Below are 18,007 nucleotides of genomic sequence, written 5' to 3'. Positions count from 1 at the left end.
GGAATCGTCCGACGTTTGTTATTTTTCGGGGTTTTATTTCAGTGGGCGCCCAGGTTCAGCTGGTGGTAAACGTCGAAGCCCTGTTGGTCAGGGAATGCTTGGAGCCCCGATATCTGTGGTGCTGTAGATGCGCTGCCAATGGCCGGGGAGGAGCAGCAAGGGCTTGAGTTGCTGGCACTTTTGGTGTTGGAGCAATCGTTCGACGTTCGTGATTTTTCGGGGTTTTATTTCAGTGGGCGCCCAGGTGCAGCTGGTGGTAAACTTCGAAGCCCTGTTGGTCAGGGAAAGCCCGGAGCCCCGATATCTGTGGTGCTGTAGATGCGCTGCCAATGGCCGGGGAGGAGCAGCAAGGGCTTGAGTTGCTGGCACTTTTGGTGTTGGAGCAATCGTTCGACGTTCGTGATTTTTCGGGGTTTTATTTCAGTGGGCGCCCAGGTGCAGCTGGTGGTAAACGTCGAAGCCCTGTTGGTCAGGGAAAGCTCGGAGCCCCGATGTCTGTGGTGCTGTAGATGCGCTGGGAATGGCCGGTGAGGAGCAGCAAGAGCTTGAGTTGCTGGCATTTTCGGTGTGGGAGCAATCGTCCGACGTTCGTGATTTTTCGTTTATTTTTTTCAGTGGGCGCCCAGGTGCAGCTGGTGGTAAACGTCGAAGCCCTGTTGGTCAGGGAAAGCGCAGAACCCCAATGTCTGTGGTGCTGTAGATTCGCTGCCAAAGTCCGGTGAGTAGCAGCAAGAGCTTGAGTTGCTGGCACTTTTGGTGTGGGAGGAATCGTTCGACGTTCGTGATTTTTCGGGGTTTTATTTCAGTGGGCGCCCAGGTGCAGCTGGTGGTAAACTTCGAAGCCCTGTTGGTCAGGGAAAGCTCGGAGCCCCGATGTCTGTGGTGCTGTAGATGCGCCTCCAATGGCTGGTTAGGAGCAGCAAGAGCTTGACTGTCTGGCACGTTGGGTGTGGGAGCAATCGTCGGACGTTTGTGATTTTTGGGGATTTTTATTCACTGGGCGCCCAGGTGCAGCTGGTGGTAAACGTCGAAGCCCTGTTGGTCAGGGAAAGCCCGGAGCCCCGATGTCTGTGGTGCTGTAGATGCGCTGGCAATGGCCGGTGAGGAGCAGCAAGAGCTTGAGTTCCTGGCACTTTTGGTGTGGGAGCAATCGTCGGACGTTCGTGATTTTTCGGGGTTTTATTTCAGTGGGCGCCCAGGTTCAGCTGGTGGTAAACGTCGAAGCTGTGTTGGTCAGGGAAAGCCCGTAGCCCCGATGTCTGCAGTGCTGTAGATGCGCGGACAATGGCCGGGGAGGAGCAGCAAGAGGCTGACGTGCTGGTACTTTCGATGTGGGTGCAATCGTCCGACGTTCGTGATTTTTGGGGGTTATTTTCAGTGGGCGCCCAGGTTCAGCTGGTGGTAAACGTCGAAGCCCTGTTGGTCAGGGAAAGCCCAGAGCCCCGATGTCTGTGGTGCTGTAGATGCGCTGGGAATGGGAGGGGAGTAGCAGCATGAGCTTGACTGGCTGGCACTTTCGGTGTGGCAGCAATCGTCCGACGTTCGTGATTTTTCGGGGTTTTATTTCAGTGGGCGCCCAGGTGCAGCTGGTTGTAAATGTCGAAGCCCTGTTGGTCAGGGAAAGCCCGGAGCCCCGATGTCTGTGGCGCTGTAGATGCGCCTCCAATGGCCGGGGAGGAGCAGCAAGAGCTTGAGTTGCTGGCACTTTTGGTGTGGGAGCAATCGTCCGATGTTCGTGATTTTTCGGGGGTTCTTTTCAGTGGGAGCCCAGGTGCAGCGGGTGGTAAACGTCGAAGCACTGTTCGTCAGGGAAAGTCCAGAGCCCTGATGTCTGTGGTGCTGTAGATGCGCTGGGAATGGCCGGTGAGGCGCAGCAAGAGCTTGACTGGCTGGCACTTTCGGTGTGGGAGCAATTGTCCGACGTTTTTGATTTTTTAGGGTTTTTTTTTCCGTGGGTAACCAGATGCAGCTGGTGGTAAATGTCGTAGCTCTGTTGGTCAGGGAAAGCCCGGAGCCCCGATGTCTGTGGTGCTGTAGATGCGCTGGGAATGCCCGGTGAGGAGCAGCTAGAGGTTGACTGTCTGGCACTTTCGGTGTGGGAGCAATTGTCCGCCGTTCGTGATTTTTCGGGGTTTTATTTCAGTGGGCGCCCAGGTGCAGCTGGTGGTAAACTTCGAAGCCCTGTTGGTCAGGGAAAGCCCGGAGCCCCGATGTCTGTGATGCTGTAGATGCGCTGGGAATGGCTGGTGAGAAGCAGCATGAGCTTGACTGGCTGGCATTTAAGGTGTGGCAGGAATCGTCTCATGTTTGTGATATTTCGTTTATTTTTTTTAGTGGGCGCCCATGTGCAGCGGGTGGTAAACGTCGAAGCCCTGTTGGTCAGGGAAAGCCCGGAGCCCCGATGTCTGTGGTACTGTAGATGTGCTGGGAATGGCCGGTGAGGAGCAGCAAGAGCTTGACTGGCTGGCACTTTCGTTGTGGGAGCAATCGTCCGACGTTCGTGATTTTTCGGGGTTTTATTTCAGTGGGCGCCCAGCTGCAGCGGGTGGTAAACGTCGAAGCCCTGTTGGTCAGGGAAAGCCCGGAGCCACGATGTCTGTGGCGCTGTAGATGCGCTGGGAATTGCTGGTTAGAAGCAGCATGAGCTTGACTGGCTGGCACTTTCGGTGTGGGAGCAATCGTCTGATGTTCGTGATATTTTGTTTATTTTTTCCAGTGGGCGCCCAGGTGCAGCTGGTGGTAAACGTCGAAGCCCTGTTGGTCAGGGAAAGCCCGGAGCCCCGATGTCTGTGGTGCTGTAGATGCACTGCCAAAGTCCGGTGAGGAACAGCAAGAGCTTGAGTTGCTGGCACTTTTTGTGTGGGAGGAATCGTCCGACGTTTGTGATTTTTCGGGGTTTTATTTCAGGGGGCGCCCAGGTGCAGCTGGTGGTAAACGTCGAAGCCCTGTTGGTCAGGGAAAGCCCGGAGCCCCGATGTCTGTGGTGCTGTAGATGCGCTGCCAGTGGCCGGTGAGGAGCAGCAAGAGCTTGACTGGCTGGAACGTTGGGTGTGGGAGCAATCGTCCGATGTTCGTGATTTTTCGGGGTTCTTTTCAGTGGGAGCCCAGGTACAGTGAGTGGTAAACGTCGAAGCCCTGTTCGTCAGGGAAAGCTCGGAGCCCCGATGTCTGCGGTGTTGTAGATGCGCTGCCAGTGGCCGGGGAGGAGCAGCAAGAGCTTGACTGGCTGGAACTTTCGGTGTGGGAGCAATCGTCCGATGTTCGTGATTTTTCGGGGTTCTTTTCAGTGGGAGCCCAGGTTCAGCGAGTGGTAAACGTCGAAGCCCTGTTGGTCAGGGAAAGCCCGGAGCCCCAATGTCTGCGGTGTTGTAGATGCGCTGGGAATGGCCGGTGAGGAGCAGCAAGAGGTTGACAGGCTGGCATTTAAGGTGTGGCAGGAATCGTCCGACGTTTGTGATTTTTGGGGTTTTTTTTTCAGGGGGCACCCAGGTGCAGCTGGTGGTAAATGTCGAAGCCCGGTTCGTCAGGGAAAGCCCGGAGCCCCGATGTCTGTGGTGCTGTAGATGCGCTGCCAGTGGCCGGTGAGGAGCAGCAAGAGCTTGAGTTGCTGGCACTTTCGGTGTGGGAGCAATCGTCCGATGTTCGTGATTTTTCGGGGTTCTTTTCAGTGGGCGCCCAGGTGCAGCTGATGGTAAACGTCGAAGCCCTGTTGGTCCGGGAAAGCCCAGAGCCCCGATGTCTGTGGTGCTGTAGATGCGCTGGGAATGGCCGGTGAGGAGCAGCAAGAGCTTGTGTTGCTGGCACTTTTGGTGTGGGAGCAATCGTCCGATGTTCGTGATTTTTCAGGGTTTTTTTTTCAGTGGGCGCCCAGGTGCAGCTGGTGGTAAACGTCGAAGCCCTGTTGGTCAGGGAAAGCCCGGAGCCCCGATGTCTGTGGTGCTGTAGATGCGCTGCCAATGGCCGGTGTGGAGCAGCAAGAGCTTGTGTTGCTGGCACTTTCGGTGTGGGAGCAATCGTTCGACGTTCGTGATTTTTCGGGGTTTTATTTCAGTGGGCGCCCAGGTGCAGCTGGTGGTAAACGTCGAAGCCCTGTTGGTCAGGGAAAGCTCGGAGCCCCGATGTCTGTGGTGCTGTAGATGCGCCTCCAATGGCTGGTTAGGAGCAGCAAGAGCTTGACTGTCTGGCACGTTGGGTGTGGGAGCAATCGTCGGACGTTTGTGATTTTTGGGGATTTTTATTCACTGGGCGCCCAGGTGCAGCTGGTGGTAAACGTCGAAGCCCTGTTGGTCAGGGAAAGCCCGGAGCCCCGATGTCTGTGGTGCTGTAGATGCGCTGGCAATGGCCGGTGAGGAGCAGCAAGAGCTTGAGTTCCTGGCACTTTTGGTGTGGGAGCAATCGTCGGACGTTCGTGATTTTTCGGGGTTTTATTTCAGTGGGCGCCCAGGTTCAGCTGGTGGTAAACGTCGAAGCTGTGTTGGTCAGGGAAAGCCCGTAGCCCCGATGTCTGCAGTGCTGTAGATGCGCGGCCAATGGCCGGGGAGGAGCAGCAAGAGGCTGACGTGCTGGTACTTTCGATGTGGGTGCAATCGTCCGACGTTCGTGATTTTTGGGGGTTATTTTCAGTGGGCGCCCAGGTTCAGCTGGTGGTAAACGTTGAAGCCCTGTTGGTCAGGGAAAGCCCAGAGCCCCGATGTCTGTGGTGCTGTAGATGCGCTGGGAATGGGAGGGGAGTAGCAGCATGAGCTTGACTGGCTGGCACTTTCGGTGTGGCAGCAATCGTCCGACGTTCGTGATTTTTCGGGGTTTTATTTCAGTGGGCGCCCAGGTGCAGCTGGTTGTAAATGTCGAAGCCCTGTTGGTCAGGGAAAGCCCGGAGCCCCGATGTCTGTGGCGCTGTAGATGCGCCTCCAATGGCCGGGGAGGAGCAGCAAGAGCTTGAGTTGCTGGCACTTTTGGTGTGGGAGCAATCGTCCGATGTTCGTGATTTTTCGGGGGTTCTTTTCAGTGGGAGCCCAGGTGCAGCGGGTGGTAAACGTCGAAGCACTGTTCGTCAGGGAAAGTCCAGAGCCCTGATGTCTGTGGTGCTGTAGATGCGCTGGGAATGGCCGGTGAGGCGCAGCAAGAGCTTGACTGGCTGGCACTTTCGGTGTGGGAGCAATTGTCCGACGTTTTTGATTTTTTAGGGTTTTTTTTTCCGTGGGTAACCAGATGCAGCTGGTGGTAAATGTCGTAGCTCTGTTGGTCAGGGAAAGCCCGGAGCCCCGATGTCTGTGGTGCTGTAGATGCGCTGGGAATGCCCGGTGAGGAGCAGCTAGAGGTTGACTGTCTGGCACTTTCGGTGTGGGAGCAATTGTCCGCCGTTCGTGATTTTTCGGGGTTTTATTTCAGTGGGCGCCCAGGTGCAGCTGGTGGTAAACTTCGAAGCCCTGTTGGTCAGGGAAAGCCCGGAGCCCCGATGTCTGTGATGCTGTAGATGCGCTGGGAATGGCTGGTGAGAAGCAGCATGAGCTTGACTGGCTGGCATTTAAGGTGTGGCAGGAATCGTCTCATGTTTGTGATATTTCGTTTATTTTTTTTAGTGGGCGCCCATGTGCAGCGGGTGGTAAACGTCGAAGCCCTGTTGGTCAGGGAAAGCCCGGAGCCCCGATGTCTGTGGTGCTGTAGATGTGCTGGGAATGGCCGGTGAGGAGCAGCAAGAGCTTGACTGGCTGGCACTTTCGTTGTGGGAGCAATCGTCCGACGTTCGTGATTTTTCGGGGTTTTATTTCAGTGGGCGCCCAGCTGCAGCGGGTGGTAAACGTCGAAGCCCTGTTGGTCAGGGAAAGCCCGGAGCCACGATGTCTGTGGCGCTGTAGATGCGCTGGGAATTGCTGGTTAGAAGCAGCATGAGCTTGACTGGCTGGCACTTTCGGTGTGGGAGCAATCGTCTGATGTTCGTGATATTTTGTTTATTTTTTCCAGTGGGCGCCCAGGTGCAGCTGGTGGTAAACGTCGAAGCCCTGTTGGTCAGGGAAAGCCCGGAGCCCCGATGTCTGTGGTGCTGTAGATGCACTGCCAAAGTCCGGTGAGGAACAGCAAGAGCTTGAGTTGCTGGCACTTTTTGTGTGGGAGGAATCGTCCGACGTTTGTGATTTTTCGGGGTTTTATTTCAGGGGGCGCCCAGGTGCAGCTGGTGGTAAACGTCGAAGCCCTGTTGGTCAGGGAAAGCCCGGAGCCCCGATATCTGCGGTGCTGTAGATGCGCTGCCAGTGGCCGGGGAGGAGCAGCAAGAGCTTGACTGGCTGGAACGTTGGGTGTGGGAGCAATCGTCCGATGTTCGTGATTTTTCGGGGTTCTTTTCAGTGGGAGCCCAGGTACAGTGAGTGGTAAACGTCGAAGCCCTGTTCGTCAGGGAAAGCTCGGAGCCCCGATGTCTGCGGTGTTGTAGATGCGCTGCCAGTGGCCGGGGAGGAGCAGCAAGAGCTTGACTGGCTGGAACTTTCGGTGTGGGAGCAATCGTCCGATGTTCGTGATTTTTCGGGGTTCTTTTCAGTGGGAGCCCAGGTTCAGCGAGTGGTAAACGTCGAAGCCCTGTTGGTCAGGGAAAGCCCGGAGCCCCAATGTCTGCGGTGTTGTAGATGCGCTGGGAATGGCCGGTGAGGAGCAGCAAGAGGTTGACAGGCTGGCATTTAAGGTGTGGCAGGAATCGTCCGACGTTTGTGATTTTTGGGGTTTTTTTTTCAGGGGGCACCCAGGTGCAGCTGGTGGTAAATGTCGAAGCCCGGTTCGTCAGGGAAAGCCCGGAGCCCCGATGTCTGTGGTGCTGTAGATGCGCTGCCAGTGGCCGGTGAGGAGCAGCAAGAGCTTGAGTTGCTGGCACTTTCGGTGTGGGAGCAATCGTCCGATGTTCGTGATTTTTCGGGGTTCTTTTCAGTGGGCGCCCAGGTGCAGCTGATGGTAAACGTCGAAGCCCTGTTGGTCCGGGAAAGCCCAGAGCCCCGATGTCTGTGGTGCTGTAGATGCGCTGGGAATGGCCGGTGAGGAGCAGCAAGAGCTTGTGTTGCTGGCACTTTTGGTGTGGGAGCAATCGTCCGATGTTCGTGATTTTTCAGGGTTTTTTTTTCAGTGGGCGCCCAGGTGCAGCTGGTGGTAAACGTCGAAGCCCTGTTGGTCAGGGAAAGCCCGGAGCCCCGATGTCTGTGGTGCTGTAGATGCGCTGCCAATGGCCGGTGTGGAGCAGCAAGAGCTTGTGTTGCTGGCACTTTCGGTGTGGGAGCAATCGTCCGATGTTCATGATTTTTCGTTTTTTTTTTAGTGGGCGCCCAGGTGCAGCTGGTGGTAAACGTCGAAGCCCTGTTGGTCAGGGAAAGCGCAGAACCCCAATGTCTGTGGTGCTGTAGATTCGCTGCCAAAGTCCGGTGAGTAGCAGCAAGAGCTTGAGTTGCTGGCACTTTTGGTGTGGGAGGAATCGTTCGACGTTCGTGATTTTTCGGGGTTTTATTTCAGTGGGCGCCCAGGTGCAGCTGGTGGTAAACGTCGAAGCCCTGTTGGTCAGGGAAAGCTCGGAGCCCCGATGTCTGTGGTGCTGTAGATGCGCCTCCAATGGCTGGTTAGGAGCAGCAAGAGCTTGACTGTCTGGCACGTTCGGTGTGTGAGCAATCGTCCGACGTTCATGATTTTTCGGGGTTATTTTCAGTGGGAGCCCAGGTTCAGCGAGTGGTAAACGTCGAAGCCCTGTTGGTCAGGGAAAGCCCGGAGCCCTGATGTCTGTGGTGCTGTAGATGCGCTGCCAATGGCCGGTGTGGAGCAGCAAGAGCTTGAGTTCCTGGCACTTTTGGTGTGGGAGCAATCGTCGGACGTTCGTGATTTTTCGGGGTTTTATTTCAGTGGGCGCCCAGGTTCAGCTGGTGGTAAACGTCGAAGCTGTGTTGGTCAGGGAAAGCCCGTAGCCCCGATGTCTGCAGTGCTGTAGATGCGCGGCCAATGGCCGGGGAGGAGCAGCAAGAGGCTGACGTGCTGGTACTTTCGATGTGGGTGCAATCGTCCGACGTTCGTGATTTTTGGGGGTTATTTTCAGTGGGCGCCCAGGTTCAGCTGGTGGTAAACGTCGAAGCCCTGTTGGTCAGGGAAAGCCCAGAGCCCCGATGTCTGTGGTGCTGTAGATGCGCTGGGAATGGGAGGGGAGTAGCAGCATGAGCTTGACTGGCTGGCACTTTCGGTGTGGCAGCAATCGTCCGACGTTCGTGATTTTTCGGGGTTTTATTTCAGTGGGCGCCCAGGTGCAGCTGGTTGTAAATGTCGAAGCCCTGTTGGTCAGGGAAAGCCCGGAGCCCCGATGTCTGTGGCGCTGTAGATGCGCCTCCAATGGCCGGGGAGGAGCAGCAAGAGCTTGAGTTGCTGGCACTTTTGGTGTGGGAGCAATCGTCCGATGTTCGTGATTTTTCGGGGGTTCTTTTCAGTGGGAGCCCAGGTGCAGCGGGTGGTAAACGTCGAAGCACTGTTCGTCAGGGAAAGTCCAGAGCCCTGATGTCTGTGGTGCTGTAGATGCGCTGGGAATGGCCGGTGAGGCGCAGCAAGAGCTTGACTGGCTGGCACTTTCGGTGTGGGAGCAATTGTCCGACGTTTTTGATTTTTTAGGGTTTTTTTTTCCGTGGGTAACCAGATGCAGCTGGTGGTAAATGTCGTAGCTCTGTTGGTCAGGGAAAGCCCGGAGCCCCGATGTCTGTGGTGCTGTAGATGCGCTGGGAATGCCCGGTGAGGAGCAGCTAGAGGTTGACTGTCTGGCACTTTCGGTGTGGGAGCAATTGTCCGCCGTTCGTGATTTTTCGGGGTTTTATTTCAGTGGGCGCCCAGGTGCAGCTGGTGGTAAACTTCGAAGCCCTGTTGGTCAGGGAAAGCCCGGAGCCCCGATGTCTGTGATGCTGTAGATGCGCTGGGAATGGCTGGTGAGAAGCAGCATGAGCTTGACTGGCTGGCATTTAAGGTGTGGCAGGAATCGTCTCATGTTTGTGATATTTCGTTTATTTTTTTTAGTGGGCGCCCATGTGCAGCGGGTGGTAAACGTCGAAGCCCTGTTGGTCAGGGAAAGCCCGGAGCCCCGATGTCTGTGGTGCTGTAGATGTGCTGGGAATGGCCGGTGAGGAGCAGCAAGAGCTTGACTGGCTGGCACTTTCGTTGTGGGAGCAATCGTCCGACGTTCGTGATTTTTCGGGGTTTTATTTCAGTGGGCGCCCAGCTGCAGCGGGTGGTAAACGTCGAAGCCCTGTTGGTCAGAGAAAGCCCGGAGCCACGATGTCTGTGGCGCTGTAGATGCGCTGGGAATTGCTGGTTAGAAGCAGCATGAGCTTGACTGGCTGGCACTTTCGGTGTGGGAGCAATCGTCTGATGTTCGTGATATTTTGTTTATTTTTTCCAGTGGGCACCCAGGTGCAGCTGGTGGTAAACGTCGAAGCCCTGTTGGTCAGGGAAAGCCCGGAGCCCCGATGTCTGTGGTGCTGTAGATGCACTGCCAAAGTCCGGTGAGGAACAGCAAGAGCTTGAGTTGCTGGCACTTTTTGTGTGGGAGGAATCGTCCGACGTTTGTGATTTTTCGGGGTTTTATTTCAGGGGGCGCCCAGGTGCAGCTGGTGGTAAACGTCGAAGCCCTGTTGGTCAGGGAAAGCCCGGAGCCCCGATATCTGCGGTGCTGTAGATGCGCTGCCAGTGGCCGGGGAGGAGCAGCAAGAGCTTGACTGGCTGGAACGTTGGGTGTGGGAGCAATCGTCCGATGTTCGTGATTTTTCGGGGTTCTTTTCAGTGGGAGCCCAGGTACAGTGAGTGGTAAACGTCGAAGCCCTGTTCGTCAGGGAAAGCTCGGAGCCCCGATGTCTGCGGTGTTGTAGATGCGCTGCCAGTGGCCGGGGAGGAGCAGCAAGAGCTTGACTGGCTGGAACTTTCGGTGTGGGAGCAATCGTCCGATGTTCGTGATTTTTCGGGGTTCTTTTCAGTGGGAGCCCAGGTTCAGCGAGTGGTAAACGTCGAAGCCCTGTTGGTCAGGGAAAGCCCGGAGCCCCAATGTCTGCGGTGTTGTAGATGCGCTGGGAATGGCCGGTGCGGAGCAGCAAGAGGTTGACAGGCTGGCATTTAAGGTGTGGCAGGAATCGTCCGACGTTTGTGATTTTTGGGGTTTTTTTTTCAGGGGGCACCCAGGTGCAGCTGGTGGTAAATGTCGAAGCCCGGTTCGTCAGGGAAAGCCCGGAGCCCCGATGTCTGTGGTGCTGTAGATGCGCTGCCAGTGGCCGGTGAGGAGCAGCAAGAGCTTGAGTTGCTGGCACTTTCGGTGTGGGAGCAATCGTCCGATGTTCGTGATTTTTCGGGGTTCTTTTCAGTGGGCGCCCAGGTGCAGCTGATGGTAAACGTCGAAGCCCTGTTGGTCCGGGAAAGCCCAGAGCCCCGATGTCTGTGGTGCTGTAGATGCGCTGGGAATGGCCGGTGAGGAGCAGCAAGAGCTTGTGTTGCTGGCACTTTTGGTGTGGGAGCAATCGTCCGATGTTCGTGATTTTTCAGGGTTTTTTTTTCAGTGGGCGCCCAGGTGCAGCTGGTGGTAAACGTCGAAGCCCTGTTGGTCAGGGAAAGCCCGGAGCCCCGATGTCTGTGGTGCTGTAGATGCGCTGCCAATGGCCGGTGTGGAGCAGCAAGAGCTTGTGTTGCTGGCACTTTCGGTGTGGGAGCAATCGTCCGATGTTCATGATTTTTCGTTTTTTTTTTAGTGGGCGCCCAGGTGCAGCTGGTGGTAAACGTCGAAGCCCTGTTGGTCAGGGAAAGCGCAGAACCCCAATGTCTGTGGTGCTGTAGATTCGCTGCCAAAGTCCGGTGAGTAGCAGCAAGAGCTTGAGTTGCTGGCACTTTTGGTGTGGGAGGAATCGTTCGACGTTCGTGATTTTTCGGGGTTTTATTTCAGTGGGCGCCCAGGTGCAGCTGGTGGTAAACGTCGAAGCCCTGTTGGTCAGGGAAAGCTCGGAGCCCCGATGTCTGTGGTGCTGTAGATGCGCCTCCAATGGCTGGTTAGGAGCAGCAAGAGCTTGACTGTCTGGCACGTTGGGTGTGGGAGCAATCGTCCGACGTTCATGATTTTTCGGGGTTATTTTCAGTGGGAGCCCAGGTTCAGCGAGTGGTAAACGTCGAAGCCCTGTTGGTCAGGGAAAGCCCGGAGCCCTGATGTCTGTGGTATTGTACATGCGCTGGGAATGGCCGGGGAGGAGCAGCAAGAGGTTGACAGGCTGGCATTTAAGGTGTGGCAGGAATCGTCCGATGTTTGTGATTTTGGGGGTTTTTTTTTCAGTGGGCACCCAGGTGCAGCTGGTGGTAAATGTCGAAGCCCGATTCGTCAGGGAAAGCCCAGAGTCCCGATGTCTGTGGTGCTGTAGATTCGCTGCCAGTGGCCGGTGAGGAGCACCAAGAGCTTGACTGGCTGGCACTTTTGCTGTGGGAGCAATTGTACGACGTTCGTGATTTTTCTTTAATTTTTTTCAGTGGGCGCCGAGGTTCAGCTGGTGGTAAACGTCGAAGCCCTGTTGGTCAGGGAAAGCGCAGAACCCCGATGTCTGTGGTGCTGTAGATGCACTGCCAAAGTCTGGTGAGTAGCAGCAAGAGCTTGAGTTGCTGGCACTTTCGTTGTGGGAGCAATCGTCCTACGTTCGTGATTTTTCGGGGTTTTATTTCAGTGGGCGCCCAGGTGCAGCGGGTGGTAAACGTCGAAGCCCTGTTGGTCAGGGAAAGCCCGGAGCCCCGATGTCTGTGGTGCTGTAGATGCGCTGCCAATGGCCGGTGAGGAGCAGCAAGAGCTTGACTGGCTGGCACTTTCGGTGTGGGAGCAATCGTCCGATGTTCGTGATTTTTAGTTTATTTTGTTCAGTGGGCACGCAGGTGCAGCTGGTGGTAAACGTCGAAGCCCTGTTCGTCAGGGAAAGCCCGGAGCCTTGATGTCTGTGGTGCTGTAGATGCGCTGGGAATGGGCGGTGAGGAGCAGCTAGAGCTTGACTGGGTGGCACTTTCGGTGTGGGAGCAATCGTCCGACGTTCGTGATTTTTCCGGGTTTTACTTCCAGTGCGCGCCCATTTGCAGCTGGTGGTAAACATCGAAGCCCTGTTGGTCAGGGAAAGCCCAGAGCCCCGATGTCTGTGGTGCTGTAGATGCGCTGCCAATGGCCGGGGACAAGCAGCAAGAGCTTGACAGGCTGGCACTTTCGGTGTGGGAGGAATCGTCGGACGTTTGTGATTTTTGGGTTTTTTTTTTCAGGGGGCACCCAGGTGCAGCTGGTGGTAAATGTCGAAGCCCTGTTGGTCAGGGAAGGCGCAGAAGCCCAATGTCTGTGGTGCTGTAGATTCGCTGCCAATGGCTGGTGAGGAGCAGCAAGAGCTTGAGTTGCTGGCACTTTCGGTGTGGGAGCAATCGTCCGATGTTCATGATTTTTCGGGTTTTTTTTCAGTGGGCGCCCAGCTGCAGCTGGTGGTAAATGTCGAAGCCCTGTTGGTCAGGGAAAGCCCGGAGCCCCGATGTCTGTGGTGCTGTAGATGCGCTGGGAATGGGCGGTGAGGAGCAGCTAGAGCTTGACAGGCTGGCACTTTCGGTGTGGGAGCAATCGTCCGACGTTCGTGATTCTTCGGGGTTTTACTTTCAGTGGGCACCCAGGTGCAGCTGGTGGTAAACGTCGAAGCCCTGTTCGTCAGGGAAAGCCCGGAGCCTTGATGTCTGTGGTGCTGTAGATGCGCTGGGAATGGGAGGTGAGGAGCAGCATGAGCTTGACTGGCTGGCACTTTCTGTGTGGGTACAATCGTCCGACGTTCGTGATTTTTCGGGGTTTTATTTCAGTGGGCGCCCAGGTGCAGCTGGTGGTAAATGTTGAAGCCCTGTTGGTCAGGGAATGCCCGGAGCCCCGATGTCTGTGGTGCTGTAGATGCGCTGGGAATGGCCGGTGAGGAGCAGCAAGAGCTTGTGTTGCTGGCACTTTTGGTGTGGGATCAATCGTCCGACGTTTTTGATTTTTCAGGGTTTTTTTTCAGTGGGTAACCAGGTGCAGCTGGTGGTAAATGTCGAAGCCCTGTTGGTCAGGGAAAGCCCGGAGCCGCGATCTCTGTGGTGCTGTAGATGCGCTGCCAATGGCCAGTGAGGAACAGCAAGAGCTTGACTGGCTGGCACTTTCGGTGTGGGAGCAATCGTCCGATGTTCATGATTTTTCGTTTATTTTCTTCAGTGGGCGCCCAGGTTCAGCTGGTGGTAAATGTCGAAGCCCTGTTGGTCAGGGAAAGCCCAGAGCCCCGATGTCTGTGGTGCTGTAGATGCGCTGGGAATGGGAGGTGAGTAGCAGCAAGAGCTTGAATGGCTGGAACGTTGGGTGTGGCAGCAATCGTCGGACGTTTGTGATTTTTTCAGGGTTTTTATTCACTGGGCGCCCAGGTTCAGCTGGTGGTAAACGTCGAAGCCCTGTTGGGTAGGGAAAGCCCAGAGCCCCGATGTCTGTGGTGCTGTAGATGCGCTGCCAATGGCTGGTGAGGAACAGCAAGAGCTTGAGTTGCTGGCACTTTCGGTGTGGGAGGAATCGTCCGATGTTCGTGATTTTTCGGGGTTTTATTTCAGTGGGAGCCCTGGTGCAGCGGGTGGTAAACGTCGAAGCCCTGTTGGTCAGGGAAAGCCCGGAGCCCCGATATCTGTGGTGCTGTAGATGCGCTGGGAATGGCCGGTGAGGAGCAGCTAGAGCTTGACTGTCAGGCAGTTTCGGTGTGGGAGCAATCGTCCGACGTTCGTGATTTTTCGTTTATTTTTTTCAGTGGGCGCCCAGGTGCAGCTGGTGGTAATCGTCGAAGCCCTGTTGGTCAGGGAAAGCCCGGAGCCCTGATATCTGTGGTGCTGTAGATGCGCTGCCAATGGCCGGGGAGGAGCAGCAAGAGCTTGACAGGCTGGCACTTTCGGTGTGCGAGGAATCGTCGAACGTTTCTGATTTTTCGGGATTTTTTTTTAGTGGGAGCCCAGGTTTAGCTAGTTGTAAACGTCGAAGCCCTGTTGGTCAGGGAAAGCCCGGAGCCCTGATGTCTGTGGTGCTGTAGGTGCGCTGGGAATGGCCGGTGAGGAGCAGCAAGAGCTTGACTGGCTGGCACTTTCGGTGTGCGAGCAATCGTCCGACGTTCGTGATTTTTCGGGGTTTTATTTCAGTGGGAGCCCAGGTGCAGCTGGTGGTAATCGTCGAAGCCCTGTTGGTCAGGGAAAGCCCGGAGCCCCGATATCTGTGGTGCTGTAGATGCGCTGGGAATGGCCGGTGAGGAGCAGCAAGAGCTTGACAGGCTGGCACTTTCGGTGTGGGAGCAATCGTCCGATGTTCGTGATTTTTCGTTTATTTTTTTCAGTGGGCGCCCAGGTGCAGCTGGTGGTAAACGTCGAAGCCCTGTTGTTCAGGGAAAGCGCAGAACCCCGATGTCTGTGGTGCTGTAGATGAACTGCCAAAGTCCGGTGAGTAGCAGCAAGAGCTTGAGTTGCTGGCACTTTCGGTGTGGGAGGAATCGTCCGACGTTCGTGATTTTTCGGGGTTTTTTTCAGTGGGCTCCCAGGTGCAGCTGGGTGTAAACGTCGAAGCCCTGTTCGTCAGGGAAAGCCCGGAGCCCCGATATCTGTGGTGCTGTAGATGCGCTGGGAATGTGCGGTGAGGAGCAGCAAGAGCTTGACAGGCTGGCATTTAAGGTGTGGCAGGAATCGTCCGACATTTGTGATTTTTGGGGTTTTTTTTTCAGGGGGCGCACAGGTTCACCTGGTGTTAAAAGTCGAAGCCCTGTTGGTCAGGGAAAGCCCAGAGCCCCGATGTCTGTGGTGCTGTAGATGCGCTGCCATTGGCCGGTGAGGAGCAGCAAGAGCTTGAGTTGTTGGCACTTTCGGTGTGGGATCAATCGTCCGACGTTTTTGATTTTTCAGGGTTTTTTTTCAGTGGGCAATCAGGTGCAGCTGGTGGTAAACGTCGAAGCCCTGTTGGTCAGGGAAAGCCCGGAGCCCCGATGTCTGTGGTGCTGTAGATGCACTGCCAAAGTCCGGTGAGTAGCAGCAAGAGCTTGAGTTGCTGGCACTTTCAGTGTGGGAGGAATCGTCCGACGTTTGTTATTTTTCGGGGTTTTATTTCAGTGGGCGCCCAGGTTCAGCTGGTGGTAAACGTCGAAGCCCTGTTGGTCAGGGAAAGCTTGGAGCCCCGATATCTGTGGTGCTGTAGATGCGCTGCCAATGGCCGGGGAGGAGCAGCAAGGGCTTGAGTTGCTGGCACTTTTGGTGTTGGAGCAATCGTTCGACGTTCGTGATTTTTCGGGGTTTTATTTCAGTGGGCGCCCAGGTGCAGCTGGTGGTAAACTTCGAAGCCCTGTTGGTCAGGGAAAGCCCGGAGCCCCGATATCTGTGGTGCTGTAGATGCGCTGCCAATGGCCGGGGAGGAGCAGCAAGGGCTTGAGTTGCTGGCACTTTTGGTGTTGGAGCAATCGTTCGACGTTCGTGATTTTTCGGGGTTTTATTTCAGTGGGCGCCCAGGTGCAGCTGGTGGTAAACGTCGAAGCCCTGTTGGTCAGGGAAAGCCCGGAGCCCCGATGTCTGTGGTGTTGTAGATGCGCTGGGAATGGCCGGTGAGGAGCAGCAAGAGCTTGACTGACTGGCACTTTCAGTGTGGGAGCAATTGTCCGATGTTCGTGATTTTTCTTTTATTTTTCTCAGCGGGTGCCCAGGTTCAGCTGGTGGTAAACGTCGAAGCCCTGTTGGTAAAAGAAAGCTCAGAACCCCGATGTCTGTGGTGCTGTAGATGCACTGCCAAAGTCTGGTGACAGGCAGCAAGAGCTTGAGTTGCTGGCACTTTCGGTGTGGGAGGAATCGTCCGACGTTTGTTATTTTTCGGGGTTTTATTTCAGTGGGCGCCCAGGTTCAGCTGGTGGTAAACGTCGAAGCCCTGTTGGTCAGGGAAAGCCCGGAGCCTCGATATCTGTGGTGCTGTAGATGCGCTGGGAATGGCCGGTGAGGAGCAGCAAGAGCTTGAGTTGCTGGCACTTTGGGTGTGGGAGCAATCGTCCGACGTTCGTGATTTTTCGGGGTTTTATTTCAGTGGGTGCCCAGGTGCAGCTGGTGGTAAACTTCTAAGCCCTGTTGGTCAGGGAACACCCGGAGCCCCGATGTCTGTGGTGCTGTAGATGTGCTGGGAATGCCCGGGGAGGAGCAGCAAGAGCTTGACTGGCTGGCACTTTTGGTGTGGGAGCAATCGTCTGATGTTCGTGATTTTTCGTTTATTTTTTCAGTGGGCGCCCAGGTGCTGCTGGTGGTAATCGTCGAAGCCCTGTTCATCAGGGAAAGCCCGGAGCCCCGATGTCTGTGGTGCTGTAGATGCCCTGGGAATGGCCGGTGAGGAGCAGCAAGAGCTTGAGTTGCTGGCACTTTCGGTGTGGGAGCAATCGTCCGATGTTCGTGATTTTTCGTTTATTTTTTTCAGTGGGCGCCCCGGTGCAGCTGGTGGTAAACGTCGAAGCCCTGTTGGTCAGGGAGAGCGCAGAACCCCGATGTCTGTGGTGCTGTAGATGCACTGCCAAAGTCCGGTGAGTAGCAGCAAGAGCTTGACTGGCTGGCACTTTTGGTGTGGGAGCAATCGTCTGATGTTCGTGATTTTTCGTTTATTTTTTCAGTGGACGCCCAGGTGCAGCTGGTGGTAAACGTCGAAGCCCTGTTGGTCAGGGAAAGCCCGGAGCCCCGATGTCTGTGGTGCTGTAGATGGGCTGGGAATGGCCGGTGAGGAGCAGCAAGAGCTTGATTGGCTGGCACTTTTGCTATGGGAGCAATCGTCCGACGTTCGTGATTTTTCGGGGTTTTATTTCAGTGGGCGCCCAGGTGCAGCTGGTGGTAAACTTCTAAGCCCTGTTGGTCAGGGAAAGCCCGGAGCCCCGATGTCTTTGGTGCTGTAGATGCGCTGGGAATGGCCGGTGAGGAGCAGCAAGAGCTTGAGTTGCTGGCACTTTTGGTGTGGGAGCAATCGTCCGACGTTCGTGATTTTTCGGGGTTTTATTTCAGTGGGCGCCCAGGTGCAGCTGGTGGTAAACTTCTAAGCCCTGTTGGTCAGGGAAAGCCCGGAGCCCCGATGTCTGTGGTGCTGTAGATGCGCTGGCAACGGCCGGTGAGAAGCAGCAAGAGCTTGAGTTGCTGGCACTTTCGGTGTGGGATCAATCGTCCGACGTTTTTGATTTTTCAGGGTTTTTTTTCAGTGGGCAATCAGGTGCAGCTGGTGGTAAACGTCGAAGCCCTGTTGGTCAGGGAAAGCCCGGAGCCCCGATGTCTGTGGTGCTGTAGATGCACTGCCAAAGTCCGGTGAGTAGCAGCAAGAGCTTGAGTTGCTGGCACTTTCGGTGTGGGAGGAATCGTCCGACGTTTGTTATTTTTCGGGGTTTTATTTCAGTGGGCGCCCAGGTTCAGCTGGTGGTAAACGTCGAAGCCCTGTTGGTCAGGGAAAGCTCGGAGCCCCGATGTCTGTGGTGCTGTAGATGCGCTGCCAATGGCCGGGGAGGAGCAGCAAGGGCTTGAGTTGCTGGCACTTTTGGTGTTGGAGCAATCGTTCGACGTTCGTGATTTTTCGGGGTTTTATTTCAGTGGGCGCCCAGGTGCAGCTGGTGGTAAACTTCGAAGCCATGTTGGTCAGGGAAAGCCCGGAGCCCCGATATCTGTGGTGCTGTAGATGCGCTGCCAATGGCCGGGGAGGAGCAGCAAGGGCTTGAGTTGCTGGCACTTTTGGTGTTGGAGCAATCGTTCGACGTTCGTGATTTTTCGGGGTTTTATTTCAGTGGGCGCCCAGGTTCAGCTGGTGGTAAACGTCGAAGCCCTGTTGGTCAGGGAAAGCCCGGAGCCCCGATGTCTGTGGTGTTGTAGATGCGCTGGGAATGGCCGGTGAGGAGCAGCAAGAGCTTGACTGACTGGCACTTTCAGTGTGGGAGCAATTGTCCTATGTTCATGATTTTTCTTTTATTTTTCTCAGCGGGTGCCCAGGTTCAGCTGGTGG

Source organism: Chlamydotis macqueenii, chromosome 21 (genome assembly GCF_036417535.1).
Source record: "Chlamydotis macqueenii isolate bChlMac1 chromosome 21, bChlMac1.mat, whole genome shotgun sequence".
Lineage (NCBI taxonomy): Eukaryota > Metazoa > Chordata > Aves > Otidiformes > Otididae > Chlamydotis > Chlamydotis macqueenii.
This window is presented reverse-complemented; position numbering follows the sequence as displayed.